The following is a 15,781-nucleotide window of genomic DNA, read 5'->3' on the forward strand; positions in this document are numbered from 1 at the left end:
CAGAAAAAAGGCCAGGAAATGAACAAATATTGACTTTCAGACATTGTCCTGGGCAGAAATGAAAGATCACGAGACAGCAGGGCTTCTTCCCAGATAGATGCTGGGACAGGGCTGGCCCAGTTCAGCGTTTCCAGAGAGAATTTCACCCACTTACCAGGATTTTCCTCTTACCACATTCTGGCCATTTCTGATTGTACATTTCTCTTATTTCTAATTCTTTCTCTAACAAGACTAAGGCTTGGGGTCAATGCTACAACACAAACTCAGCGCTCTTGTCAGCTATTCCTTTTCCTTTCGTTAATTGAGTCAATTTTCTTTCTCTGCTTTCTACCAGCGCTCATCTCTAACTGGAGCCTCGGAATGGGTGACTAAGTTTAGCCTGTTGGGACTAGAGGAGCTGCGGCTTTTGCCCTAAAACCCTGGTGGCCGGTCCTGCTCAAATACAGTTTTGATTAATTATACTCCAAAAAGAAAAGATATTTTCAGTGTTGCTTTTGTGCCTCAGAATGTATTTAGAGGATCCTAAATAGTCTTCAAAAAATCTATGTAACTTGTAGGTATTATGTATCACAACACCTTATTATAGGCAATATATATATATATACACACACACACTATATATATGTATGTGTATACACACATATACATATAGTAGAGGAGTGTTTAAGGACACGACTAAGTGTAACTAGACTTGTAAATCTGAAGAATTTGAGCAATCACTCTGAACATTTTGTGTCCTTTGTCATTTTCTTCAGAGGAACAGGCTCCTGTGCCACTACCTCACGGTTCAAGAAGATACTTCGAGAGGGAGTAGCTTGTGGGTGACCTATCTGAGCCCACTGGTTCGCGGAACAGTGATTAACATTTAAAATGCATGTGAAGCAGACTCCTAATTAAAGTCCAATAATCTAAGACTTTGAACCTTTTCACCATCTTTGGAAATAATCACAGATGCCTGCTGCTTAGCATGAACGGCAAAGGACCGACTCTCCCACCACCTTTCCGCCGACTACAGAAGTGATTATCCACCGCGAAGATCTGCAAACTGGGCATGCTGCTAAGTCAAATGTCTCCTCCTAGCTATAACTGTAGGCAAACCGTCTTGATTACAGGGAGAATAAAAGTCCACAGAGCTCCCAGTCTAGGTGGATTTGCAAATATGCACCACAATCAGAGAAGGTGGGCTCTGATGTAGATGGAAGGGTCATCGAGGATGCTCAGAGCCAGCTGAAACATGACGGTAATAAGGGAAGTGATTCTCCTTTCAGTCTTTCTTCTTTAGTTTTGTTGACTCTGTGGGAGAGTAAACATGAAACAGGGAGGGGAAGAAACAGGCCTGGTAGCAGTGCTGTGTACCTGTAGTTCCAAAGTCAGAATCAATCAATTTATCCAAAGGAGATGAGAGGATTTAAATGTTCAGGAACTAGATGTTAGCTGTATGTCAAGAATCAGTCAATGCATTTGCTGACACACACACACACACACACACACACACACACACACACACACACAGAGCTGGGGGAAGGGCAAAGTTTCAGGGGAGGAAAGGGCAGGGAAAACTGACATTTTGTGCTTGGTGAGTGCTAGACTCTTAGGTACTCGTGTGTGTGTGTGTGTGTGTGTGTGTGTCAATGGGCATCACCTCCAACTACATTGTTAGCCCCGTCTTACTACCTATGCAGTAGCCAAATGAAGTAGGCAGCATTACTTCCCTGGTAAGGAATTTGAGAAGTTGGTATACGTGAGTTTAACTTTTTTTTTTTTGGGTTTTCGAGACAGGGTTTCTCTGTGGTTTTGGAGCCTGTCCTGGAACTAGTTCTTGTAGACCAGGCTGGTCTCGAACTCACAGAGATCCGCCTGCCCCTGCCTCCTGAGTGCTGGGATTAAAGGCGTGCGCCACCTCCGCCCAGCGTGAGTTTAACATTTTACAGTTACTCTTTAACTCTAAATCTATCTGATTTGAAAATTCATGGTTTTTGTACCTTCAAAGTTGCCTCTCAAAATTGTTACCTCAGGAAATGAACATTTAGAAAAAAGAATTTCAGACCTCTGGTGGCATAATTTGACTAATAGTTTCTTTTTAAAAGGCTTGAATATTGAAGACTTGGTCCCCTGTTAACATGGTGCTATTGACCAATAGCTGGCCTGTGAAGAGACTGCACCTTCATTTCCCAGCCACCCAGACCCAAATAATCACACACAAACTATATCAATCACAACACTGCTTGGTCAATGGCTTAGGCATATTCCTATTTAGCTCTTATATCTTAAATTAACTCATTTCTGTTAATCTAGGTAATGCCACAAGGCTGTGGCTTACCAGAAAGATTCTGGTATCGTTCTCCTTTGGCAACTACATGGCATCTCTTTGACTCTGCCTACTCTCTCTTTCTCTATATCTCTGTTTGGATTTCCCGCCTGGCTATATATTCTGCCCTGCTATAGGCCAAAACATCTTTTTTATTGATCAATGGTTATAAAACATATTCACAGCAAAGAGAGGGAAATCCCACATCACATGAGGACATCCATTTCATTAGTGGGCTACTCTGTTGTTGGATTTATAACTGAAAGAACTATTAGTTAGGGCCTAGTTGAAGGTAAGTCACTGGGGGGGGGGGGCTGCCTTTGGAGGGTTTGTCATGCCCCTATTCCCTGTCTGTTTTCTCTCTCTGCTTTCTGGCTGCCATGAGGATAGTCACTTGACATGTCCTTCTGTCATGGTGTTTTTGCATGATCATGAGCCTAAACCAATAAAGTCGGATAGTCATAAATTGAAACATGTGAAACCATTAGCAAAATTAAATCTTTGCTCCTTTAAGTTGAATTTTTTTTGGTATTTTGCCACAGTGATTATACTTAAAAAAAATGAAGCACAACACAAACAAAACACCAACAAACATTCCTAGAGACCAAGACAATGTGGTTATAATGGCTGTTTGTTGGGTAAGCAGCAGCTATCAGGGCCAGGCTACTATAGCCTGGGACATAACACAAAAGGATTCCTGCCTACAACAGAACTCAAGGAAGCTCTCCAGTATGGTTTAGTCAAACTCACAGTCTGCCTGGTAGATGCAGACTGGGGAACTTAATGTGTATTTGTCCTTTTCTTATTCCACATGAGGCAGGATCCTACTTTGTGATCCAGGCTGACCTGAACTCATAATCCTTCTGCCTCAGCCTTTTGACTACTGGGATTCCAGCAAGGCATCACTATGCCAAGCTAATGTTTCTTTCTTTCTTTCTTTCTTTCTTTCTTTCTTTCTTTCTTTCTTCCTTCCTTCCTTCCTTCCTTCCTTCCTTCCTTCCTTTCTTTCTTTCTTTCTTTCTTTCTTTCTTTCCAAAACAAAAAACACAGCCAGCCAATGAATTTATCTTCACCTTCGGGAAATCATTCATTTGATGGTGATATTTAATAAATTCATGTTATTTCCTTCAATATTCTGTTTGTAAACAGAAAAGTGATTATGAACACACTTGTGCTGTTAACTGTTTGTTCTCTAGCTCCAACATCCGAAGGCTCTGATGGCCGTGGTTTAATTTTCCATTTCAATGAGATAAATGTTTTTGGCTCACATATAAAGAGTGAGGTATAAAAAAAAAATAAGAAAAATAAAAAAAATAGAGTGAGGTACGATTGCATTTGTCTTTCTGTGCTTGAGTTATTTTTCTTGACCCAATATTCTCCTGTTCCATCATTGTTGCAATGAATGATGGGGTTTCATATTTTCATATCCATCCCCCTCTCTCTTAGACACACACATCTCTCCTATTTATTTTTTTCAGTACTAGAAATTAAGCCCGAGACTTTCACATGCTAGATACTCCACTAATAAGTTACAGCCCCAGTCTCATTCTTTTATGGTGAATGAATAATATCCTGCTGCGGGAGCGCCTTCCGCTCCTTCCGCCAATAGCTGCTAAAATACCAGCCCACTGGGGCGTGGTCTATTTATCTTTAAAAAAGAGTGGCAAGCCTCGGCCAGCGCTCTTGGTTCCTGCGCTTGGTTCCGGCTCCTGCTCCGGCAACTAGGCTCCTTTCCTAACAGTTGGTGCTTTGTGAGTTTTACTCCCCCAAAATAAATACCCCTTTAAATCCTAACTGGTGTGGGATTGTTTTGTGCATTAATATCCCACTGTGCATTTATGCTACATTTTAAACTAATAATTAATCTGTGTGTGTGTGTGTGTGTGTGTGCCTGTGTATGTAGGTGAGTATGCATGTTTAAACACTTACACTTGTGTGGAGGCCAGAGGACAACCTTGGGTGCTGCTCTTCAGGATTTCTCACTGTGATCCAGGGCTTTTCTGATTTGACTGGGAAGGCTGGCTAAGTAGCCATAGAATCTACTTGTCTCCTCCCCTCTAGGGCTGAGATTAGCTTTGTGCTACCATATCCTCTTAAGTGGATGCTGGAGATTGAACTCAGGTTCTCATGCTTGTATGGTAAGCACATTACCACCTGGGTCATTTCCTCCGCCTCCACACTTTCTGTATCTGTTCATTCACTGGTGGACACCTAGGTTGTTGCCAAGTCTATATGAACAGTGCTGCAGTAAGCTTAAGAAAGGAGATGCCATTTTGGCATATTGATACCTTTGCATGTTTTTAAAACTACAAATCAAGGCCCACTCCATCAGACACATGGGAGCACGTGTACCTGTGCACATAGACATTCTATCACATGGGTCCTGAAGACCGAACACAGGTCATTAGGGTTGGCAGCAAGTGACTTTACCCACCGAAATGTCTCACCAGCCCAGTGCAGTGATGTAGGTGTGGGCAAAGCATTCACTTTAGCTCACATATGTGAAAACTAAAATAATAACAGTATTTACCTCATAATGTTATAGTAACTATTAAATTTATATTGATATGTTTATAATATATGCACATGGCTTTAAAAATCACAAGATCTCTATAAAGCAGTGTTCATATATGCAGAGACTATATTCTGCATTTCTTGGTCATTCTACACACACACAAACACACACACACACACACACACACACACAAACCCCAGAGGATCCTAAAGCTACAGGAAATGGCACCACCATAAGCTGAGAGAAACCTAGGTGTCTCCACCACTGTGTGGAAGAAGGGAACCTATTGCCCGCAAACAGCTGCATGGGGGTGACTGGGAGTGAGTGGAGTCTGATCTCATTTATTTCTCTTTACTGTGGTCAGTCATTAACTTGAAGCCTACTGTTAGCAGTAGCCAGCGCTGCACTAATATCGTTCCAGAGTTCCTGGTGCTTTCAAGGGGCATGAAGGTCACTAAGTATCTTTTCCAGACTGTAGGTGTTGTTGGTGGAAGAGTCTGCCAAGAAGAAGTTGTTGATGCCCGTACCCGACGGTTTTGTTCTTGAACTTATGGGAAGCAAATGAGCACCGGATACATAAAGGCCACTTCCAGTGAGTCACTTTTCTGATTCCAGTTGCATTCTAATTAATATCACGGAGCGTTAGCAAACTAAGTAAGGAGCAATTATTAGCTATCAGATTCTCGGTCTGCGAGAGAAATGATAGTACATTGTGCATAATTTTTGCATCATTAAAAATTAAATCCCATAAGCGTAATGACTCAAACATCAGACTCTGACAGTATCCACATATGATAAACTGGGGGATGTAAGAAAACAATTTACTATGTAATGGTGCAATATTTTCTAGTTAGACAGAATTTCTTCAAAAAAGACAAAAATATATTATGTATCAAATTGTTTCTAGAGATGGCAGAAGGAGAACAGTTATGTAATGAAGTTTCCTCTCACATTCAAGTCTACACACAGAGGATGGGTTGTTGTATAGAGATTTTATGCATTTTCTATTTTGCAGAAGGTAATGAGAAGAGTGTGGCTCTCGTTGTCAAATAGACACATGTTTGAATATTAGGTCTGTGACCTTTGTAATTGTATGAGTTTGCACAAGTTTCCTAATATTACACATTTTCAATTTTGTCACCTACCTTCTTGTTGAGAGTTTTTGTGCAGATTAGTGAGCGGACATGGTTAGAGCAAGTGCCTTTGCATCTAGCACAGCGCAGACAGTATAAAATGACAGTCCTCTCTCTTTCTCTGCCACATTGAGCTAAATGGGGTACCTCATGTTTCTAGGTTGAACCGCAGTAGGGACCAAAGCGTGCTTGCTGAAATCTCAGAGGAGTTCCTGAAGACCCTTCTGTGAGATCTGTGAATGCTAAGCCCCTTAGTGACACCATTAGAGCCAGCCTCCCTGAAGGGTCTGAGAAAGGAGTTCCTGGTGTCTGTGCCTCTTTGTTTGCTTTTGCTTTGCATTTGTTTCTTCAGTGACTGCAGGCTTTCAAGGAACTAAGATGTAGCTTATATCCAAGCCTGTAACAATATTGAGACATGTACTTGTGAGGACAAGACACTTAGGTCTGGTGCTGGTTCCAGAACCATAGCCCTGCAATGCCAATCCCTGGCCATGGAAAATTCAAGAGACTTCTGGATTGCTCTCCTCTAGGGTCTACGAACTACCTAGTCACATGTTTTTGTCTCTGTTAGCAATGCCATGTATGGGTTCCATCTCATTGTGCAGGCCTTAGATGCCATCAGAAAGAGCTGTTTACTCTCCCCACACTCATGCTCCCAGTATACCAGGTGGACTATCTAGCATGTCTTATATTGAAATGGAAGTTTCATGCTTGCAAATATTTTGGCATCTGAGTTTTCTGTCATTTACTGATTGCTTTTCAATTAGTATAGTTGTGTGTCTTGGGACTGTGTGGTACTGAAGAACTTACATTTTTATTTATATAAAGATGTGGAAAGACAAAAAATTATACATCAAATGGATTGAAAAGAGATGAGACACAGTGGATTTGTGCCAGACAAAATAATGACAAAGATAAAGAAATTTGGCTTGAGAATGGGCATCCAAACTTCCTCCCAGCTCTGTCATTCCTGGTTTGTCATCTGGCCAGCTTGCTTCAGCCCTTTGACCATGGGTTTTATGTTCTGTAATGTGGTTGAGGAAAGACATTACCTAAATGCGTTTACACATGTTGTTTGTGTCTTGAAACCATTAATGCAAACACCTAATTTTTCAAATGTCTGGGGAAATCACTGCTGGAGGTTTAAAAGTATGTTTCTAGTACTTGGAAGAAAGAGCACTGTGGGTGGAACACCAGACCTGAAGATGATATGACCTCTTGCTAGGGATAGTGATGTAGAATATGAATAGAATGAACTGTGGAACTTTAAGCTCAGTATGACCTAACCACAGTGGTCACACAGTCCTTCAAAGAGGAATCAGGAAGTGCGTCCATTTGTAACTGCTTCTGTCTGGTTCACAACCTTCGTAGTAAGAGATAAATAAGTAAATAGGTTTTTAAAAGTCAGGCTAATTTGCCAAGTATTTTACATGCGCACACATGCACACAACTGTGAAAGCTATAATCGGATAGCAATAACGTAATAGGACCATCCAGCAATAGATCACAGGAAGGCCTGAAAGCAGAGGGCTTTTAGACTGGGAGGTGAGATGTGAGGATACTGCCTTCTGTCTTTGAACATCTGACGTCTTTTTGTGTCTTTGAAGTTTTGTTTTTTTTTTATTATAATATTAATGGAGAGACTAGAACAGAAAGGGGAAGAGAGCACACATTTATTCTTTCTTGCTCAGAGTGAGAAAATTGTAGCTTTCAAAAGGCCAAAGCCCGGGAATTTGGAAAGGGTGGGGAAAAAAAAAACCGAATGGATGGTTGAGATAAATGGAGATTTCATTTCTTGTTTTACTCCGAAAATATTTATCAAGGATCTATTATGAGCCAAACCCTCCATCCCCACAAAAGAAAAGTGAATGGGAAAAGATGACATAGTGTCTATAATCTATCCTACGATGTGGGGTTACAGTAACAATATGTGAAGTTTCTTTTCTAGGGAGCAAGAGAACAGGAGTGTGCAATGGGGTGATTCCTGGGAATGAGATGGGGCAAGTGTTAGCACCAGAAACCATATGGAAGAGAGTAAGAAACTCCAGAATGTTTTAAAGAAACATATTATGTGGTAAATAATGAGGAGAGAAGTTGCTGAAAGTAAAGAGAAAGACCATGGTGAACAGGAAACGCACTGTCAGGGCTAAAGGCTTTATCACAACGATTGGGCCTTACCGGGTTAGCATGTGCCAGCTTCCCCTCCAATCAGAGGTGGGGAGGAGGAGAGGCGTGCTTACTCTTGGTAAAGAAAGAACTTACGATTTTTTTCATAACTTATTTTTTTATTGCTGTAAGCAATTCAGACGATCGAAGATGAAAAGGGAAGGATCTCTGAGTATGCTGTTACATTATACTCACTTTGCACAAAGATAAATGAAAACTCCGAAATTTTAAGGACTGCTTGGCCAAGGCCATACAGCTGGTAAGTGGTAGGACTAGGATTCTCATCCAACTCTATATGCTTTGCCGGGGAAAAGGAATGAAGCAGGTGCGATTTAGTCAGGAGACTGAAACCGTACCAATCAACGCTTCTTTAAAAGCGAATGTTGAAAATTATATCAGTGACGTTAAAGGGTGGGGAATGGTGGATCTTGTGCTGGGAACACGTGATACCTTGGGTTTGCTCCTCAGCAACCAGGTGGGGAAACCTGTACAAACAGGTAAATTCACATCAAAGGCTCACAGAAGTAGCATCTGCGGGAAGGAACCCCTGACCTCGGGACTGAGGGACCAAAGGACTCAAAGGAAATCTAGTGCTGGCTGCGTTGGTGTCTGCGGAGTTAAAGTTGAGGAAACGCAGACCGGAGTGCTGCTACCACGGTGGGGTTTTCTTGCCAGAGCCAAGAAATTTCACAATGGTGAAAAGGAAGGCGAGGACCCAAACCCCTTTCTCCTCCTCCTGACCTCTAGTTTCCTTTAGCGCCCCCTGTTGGCGAAAGTTGCTGACCAGGGAGGAAGGCTCTTGATAAGTTCAGCTCTAGGACAGCAGTAGCCAAAGAAGGTGGGTCTGAAGCAGGAGCCTAGCTTGAAGACTACCACAAAGAGATGGTCAGGACTGTGGGGTCGCCATGCCTGTCCCCAGCAGTTTTGAAGGGTATTGCGGCTAACAGAAGGAGTAACAGATTTTAATACTGGTTTCGGAGAAACTGACATGAGCAGCCAAGTTTCACTAATCTCTGTGAATTAGTGTAAAACGTGAAATTACAAAATACATTGTAAAGAAGCATAGCCCTAGCATTTAAGTATATACAGAACTACTTTAATTGGATATTAAATAAAAATGAATATTAATTGCCCTGTGCAATGAGGTAGAAAAAAAGCAATTAATTGTTTAGCTACTGAACACTCAGTATTGAGACATAAGGGCAATTCACTTAAAAGCACCGGTCAGAACATATACTTCCCCCCATCAAGTGTTTCCCTTTTCCAAAGACGAAAGAACAGAACAAAGCGAACCCTTCCCACAAGAACAACACTTGTGGAAAGGCTAAACAGAAATGAAGAAAGAAAACATGCCAAAGCCCAGAGGAATGACAACTCCTGGTTAACCGTAAAAAATGGAGAATGTAATTGAGACAGATGACCAGATTTAGGAAAAATAAACCTCACCATTAAAATCTAATTAAATATTTGCACTTCAGCATTAAGTTTGTTCTCGAAAGTTTTATGAGCAGCAGGGTGACAGTGAAGATTATTGACTATAATTTGCCCAAGTTTTTTAAACGGAATTAGTTTTGTGCAGTGTATGGAAGGGCGACTCGGCCACCCTTTACCCAGCGGCTGCTTTATTATTCTTTTAAAGTGAATCATTTATAACTGTTCTCTCAGGTCTTTTATCAGCCACTAATCTCCTTCAACTGGACTTGTGACGCCGAGGGATAAAATGAATTGCTGGCTAATATTGTGGGAATTAATCAGACCGCAACAGCGGGAGAGTAATGACTTACTTACAGTGAGATATTTGCATCTGGCAAAGAAATCAAAACAAAAATATAAGGACATTTAATCTTTGGTTTCACCATGAACGCTGGGACATGTTGACAGTTCAGGGAGACAAAAATAAAAACAAAAATTGTCTTTAAATTTTGGGTGATTACCTAAATCAGAAGTAAACATTCTGAAAAGGAAGGTGTATATATAATATATGTATTGTATACATATATATACACATACATTTATATATCCAAACCATATTGTAAAAGTAATATAAGAAATTGTTTCCTAATTTGAGTTCAGTGACTCAAAAGCATCGAGAATATTTCCTGTGACCAAAAGTTGCATTCTTCCATTTCTATATCTGCAGCTAGCATGTTAATGTTCACCAAATACACAGATTCTTTCCTCCTCAGAGAGCATATTGTGTTGTGTAAAGCACATAGACTATAAGACACCCACATTTAAATCCACTTCTGTTCCTTAAATGCCCTTTCCTGGTCATGCCATATCACTTCGTGAACATAATTATTCTTGTGAGTAAAAGAAGAACAGCCATTGTATCTTGAGCCTGCTGTGAAGAGTGGAGATCTTAAAGGAACCATGCATGCAAGGCATTTATTTAATGAACGATAGCAATAGTTGCTTTTCTTTTTTTATATTTATTTTCCATCTTTATTATTATTGGATTTTACATTCTTTTTGAGCTATGTTTCTTTTTTATTTTTTTTATTTATTAAAGATTTCTGACTCTTCCTTGCCACCGCCTCCCATTTCCCTCCTCCTCCCCCAATCAAGTCCCCCTCCCTCGTCAGCCCAAAGAGCAATCAAGTTTCCCTGCTCTGTGGGGGAAGTCCAAGGACCACCCACCTCAATCCAGGTCTAGTAAGGTGAGCATCCAAACTGCTTAGGCTCCCACAAAGCCAGTTCGTGCAGTAGGATCAAAAACCCATTGCCATTGTTCTTGAGTTCTACTATGTTCATAGCAGCATTGTTTGTAATAGCCAGAATCTGGAAACAACCTAGATGCCCTTCAATGGAAGAATGGATGAAGAAAGTATGGAATATATACATATTAAAGTACTACTCAGCAGTAAAAAACAAGGACTTCTTGAAGTTTGCATACAAATGGATGGAAATAGAAAACACTATCCTGAGTGAGGTAAGCCAGACCCAAAAAGAGGAACATGGGATGTACTCACTCATATTTGGTTTCTAGCCACAAACAAAAGACATTGAGCCAATGGTTGCTTTTCTATCGGGGAGAATATCAGGTTCTGCTTTCTGTGGTCCCAGAGTGTTTTCTACATAGCAAAGAACAAAGCCCATGCACTTGGCTGCAGCTTTCGAGGACTCTAATCTCCAAGTCTGTGTTTGCAGTAGTATAGCTGTAGTCAAGGAGAGGGAGACCTTGGGAGGGAGGGTCTTGTGCATCTTGTGTATTCCCCATTTCCAGAACCATTTGCTGCCTCTTTGGGTAGACAGAGACTTGTCAGGGACGGAGACTGTGTTTTAGTTTTTACTGTTCTTCTTAAACAAAAAAGATTTATTTTTATTATATGTGTGTGTGAGAAAGCAAGAGCTAGTGAACAAGAGAGCGAGAGAGAACACAAGTATGTGAGAGAGAGAGAGACAGAGACAGAGAGAGAGAGAGAGCAAAAGCAGGTGACTATGGAGGTCAGAAGAAGGTGTCAGCTTCCATGAAGGTTGTGATATGCCTAATAGAGATGCTAGGAACTGAGCTCTGGTCTTCTTGAAGAGCAGAATGTTCTCTTAACTGCTCAGCCATCTCCCCAGTCCCTGTTTATATTGCTGAACAATCATCTGCAAGCTGACACATAGTAGATTGTCAGTAAAGACTAAATAAAATGTATAACCAGGGGGAGTTTTATTAGTTTCATTTTTGTTGATGTGATAAATACCACTCCTTCCAAAAGCTGTTTAGGAAGAGAGAGAGAGTTAATTTCAGCTTAAACTTTAATATGGCAATCCATTACTGTGGGAAGTCAGGGTAGGAACTCAAAGCAGGAGCCTGGGGCAGAAAGAATAAAGGAATGCAACTTACTAACTTATGCTCAGCTAGTTTTCTTTCTTTCTTTTTGCTTTTTTGAGACAGGGGTTCTCTGTGTAGCCCCAGCTGTTCTGGAGCTCACTGTGTAGACCAGGTGGGCCTTGACCTCACATAGATCCACCAGCCCTCTGGAGTGGTGGGATTAAGGGCGCACACCACCACCACTGGGCTAACTTTCTTCTATAGTTCAGGAATACTTGCCTAGTGATGGTACTACTTACAAGGGGCTGAACTCTTTCCACATTAATTTGTAACCAGTAAAATGCCTGCAGATATCCTCACAGGCCAGTCTGGTGGAGGCAATTGTTCATTAGAGGATCTGTCTTTTCAGAAGACTGTAGGCTGTGTCAAATTGATAGCAAAGGATTTTTTTTTTTATATCCCAAACTCCTGGATGATTTTGTTATTCTGTTCCCAAGAATTCTCTTACTTGACTTTACTATTTTGCCAGTGAGCTGCTCCGTTGGCCTTTTGTGGGAAGTTGATTCAGAAAAGAATCTAGGAATGGAAGACAGACTTTTATCTTTAAACCAACCATACAAGGAACAAAGTCCTACTGGATAGTCATCTGGATTCTAGTCTGAAAAAAGAGCATGCTCAAAGACGGTAGTTGCCAGCCACAGGCCTGGGATCAGGAGAAGCAATGCCATGAGTTTGCTGTCTTCTTTTTCTAGTTCTCTTTTATATGCTAAAGTCTTAACCATCTTGGTGATTTTCCTGATGTTCAAAGGCTTGGGATGGAGGAGTGTGAGAAGGTTGAAGGGTCAGGACCTGCTTCTCATTCTTTCCATTAACATCCCTTACACACCACTGCGGTGAAGGATGGCTCTCTTGATTCACAGAGCGACACTAAGGGCCCTGCGATATCCCTCTTATAGCCAGATGCTGGGCAAATGTCTTGCCTGTAAAGTCAGTGTCCAGCTCTATCCCAGCAAGTATCAAACTTTAAGTGTCGAGAGTGAGCTATGCACAAGGAATTGCCTTCACTTTTGGTGAACCGCGGGCTTAATGTAAACTCCGATTTAAAATTCTTAATGGTGTCAGGGAGGTGGGGGCTCATCTATTCTCTGCTACTTCAACAAACATCTTGGGGCTAGATAATTTCTATAAAAGCTTTAATTTTCGTATCTCAGGAGGGCAGCAAGTTCAGTCTTCAGGTGTTGGCCTCTGGATGGTGGATGGGGAAGGCCTTTTCCATGCCACGTTCCTTAGCTTCTTGCAAGAGAGATTAAGAGAAATTCAACTTCCAGACTCAAGTCCTTCTATTTCTGCATTAATTTATTTGTAAAGGCGAAACCTTCATGACCTAAATGGCTCCCATCAGGACACGTTCTCTTAGCAACATTGCCTTGAGGATTTGCTTTCCAACACATGCCTTTCAGACAACACGTTCAGACTACAGCATTAGGTTATTGTCCCGATCTCAGACTACAGCATTAGGTTATTGTCCCGATCTCAGACTACAGCATTAGGTTATTGTCCCGATCTCCCATCATCTTTTCATGTCATACACAGGCACAGTGAGGGCCAAAGGAACGTTTTTATCATGTTACAATCTGAAGAGTATATGGAAATTGTTGGACATTGGTTAATCTTCTACAAAAAGAAATTCTTGCTGATTGCAAAAATTAAATAATATAGCCAAGCCAGCTGTACTACTCAGATGGATGAGGCATGACACATCCTTCCAGGAGCCTCTCCGTACAGCGAATCACAGGATAGCAAGTCTAATGGCATGTTCTGCTCACCTGAACAGTACACCATAGCTATCTTTCCATTTTGTTAAATCTAATTCTTTATAACATTTACGTTTGTATTATGGAAAGCTTCAAAATCTACAAAAGCACCTATCATAATATCCAACCTGTGCTATGTATTACGTGTTAATATACATGGCATATTAACACCGTCTGCTATCTAATCATGTTGTGAGTCCACTTCTGACTCCTCCTCATACTTCCCCATCAATGGGTCCTTTAAAGAAAGTCCCAAATGTCATGCTTGTTTAGTTGATCAGAGATACCGCAGCAAATTGCCACAAACTAGGTGACTCACACAATCAGGAATTTATTCTCTATGACCATGAAGCCAACAGGATGAAATCAAAGTGTTGACAGGGATGGTTTCTTTCAAAAACTCGAAGGTCAGGTCTTTTCCATGCCTTGCTCCTTAGTTTCTTGGAATGGAGACAATTTTTGGCTTGTAGATGCATCATTCCTTTCTCTGGCTCTGTCACACGGCCTTCTTCTCTGTGTATGTCAGATGTTTCTCTGTCTCACAACCTGAAACACAGCAGCCGTTGAGTTTACAGCTTCCCCCACATATTTTAAAGAGAAATAATTCGTCCTATCTGCACCTCAGAACTCATGTTCTGTTGTCTGAATAGTCCAGTTTATTCTGTTTTGTACTGATGATAGTACTGGTCATTTCTAGATTTCTAGTTAAAAGCATCTGCTTTTTTCAACTCCTCAGAGAGACAGCTGGGTCACAACTACTCAAGTTTTCAAGCTGATAAACTTTGCAAGCTGTCTCTTAAGTTATTTCCCAGGTGTGCTAATTTACACACTCAAGCAGTGTATGAGTACACATCCAGTGAACCCAAACTTTGTTCATTTTACCTGGTTTACCAATTTGATAGGTGAGAAATATTTTATATTTTAAAAATTATAGTAGGCAAGGATGATTTAAAAATAAAAGCATGGAAGAGTGGTGGAAATCAGAAAGAAGAGCAGGACTCGCTGAACATAGCAGACAATGAGGACTACTGAGAACTCAAGAACAATGGCAATGGTTTTTTTTTTTTTTTTTTTTTTTTTTTTTTTTTTNCTTACTAGACCTGGATGGAGGTGGGTGGTCCTTGGACTTCCCACAGGGCAGGGAACCCTGATTGCTCTTTGGGCTGATGAGGAGGGGGACTTGATCGGAGGGAGGGGGAGGGAGATGGGAGGCAGTGGCAGGGAGGAGGCAGAAATCTTTAATAAATAAATAAAAAAAATAATAATAAAAAAGAATGCTTCAGTGCTTGAGCTCACAAGAGATTCAGGAAAAAAATCATTTCCACAAACACCACTTGTATCTAGAAGTTCAGGGAAAAGCAGCAGAGGAGTGCTATTAATCTTCTATATGTAGGGTGTATGCATTACACTGTGGGGTGCTCATAGTGGAAAATGAATGCCCTGCAGATCAGGGAAATAACCTCTTTAAGTTTCTGTGGACAATTGTAACAAAATGTTCAATCTAAAGGAATTATTGCCCATTGGAGGTCACGTCTTTAACCAAGGGGCAATACTTTTTCCAATTACTTATTTCACAGCCAGGTTGTAGACTCGGCTTTTGTTCATTTAGAGAAAAGAAACGAAATGTCATTTTAGATATTCTGCCGTCCCATTTGCCATCAGTCAGACCTATTGGGTTAGCTAACAGAATTATGTTGAACATGGTCAATTCCCTGCCGAAAGATCAAATGGCTTCGGAGACTTAAACAGCCAAAACAATAGTTTAAGATTTCAGAAAGTCGGGCCTTTCCCCGTATTTTACCCTCCTCCATTAGTGGCTTTGATTTACAAATACCAAATTTTTGTTTTGTAATTATCAAAGTAGTACATGTTTATTTATAATAATTACTCTATAAAGTACTACACATAGTAAATTGTGAATGCCCCTTCATGTCAGCATGAGAACAATTTGGAACATATTTCTCAGGTTAGTCCAGGAAGCATTATATAAAACATTATTAATATATTTTAAAAAATTAAATTGGGTTTTTATTCTCCTGAAATTTCATTAAAAATCCCTCATTCATACACATTGTGGATTTT

Source organism: Alexandromys fortis, unplaced genomic scaffold, assembly GCF_014885135.2.
Source record: "Alexandromys fortis isolate MF-2015 unplaced genomic scaffold, M_Fortis_MF-2015_v1.1 scaffold_13, whole genome shotgun sequence".
NCBI classification, from domain to species: domain Eukaryota; kingdom Metazoa; phylum Chordata; class Mammalia; order Rodentia; family Cricetidae; genus Alexandromys; species Alexandromys fortis.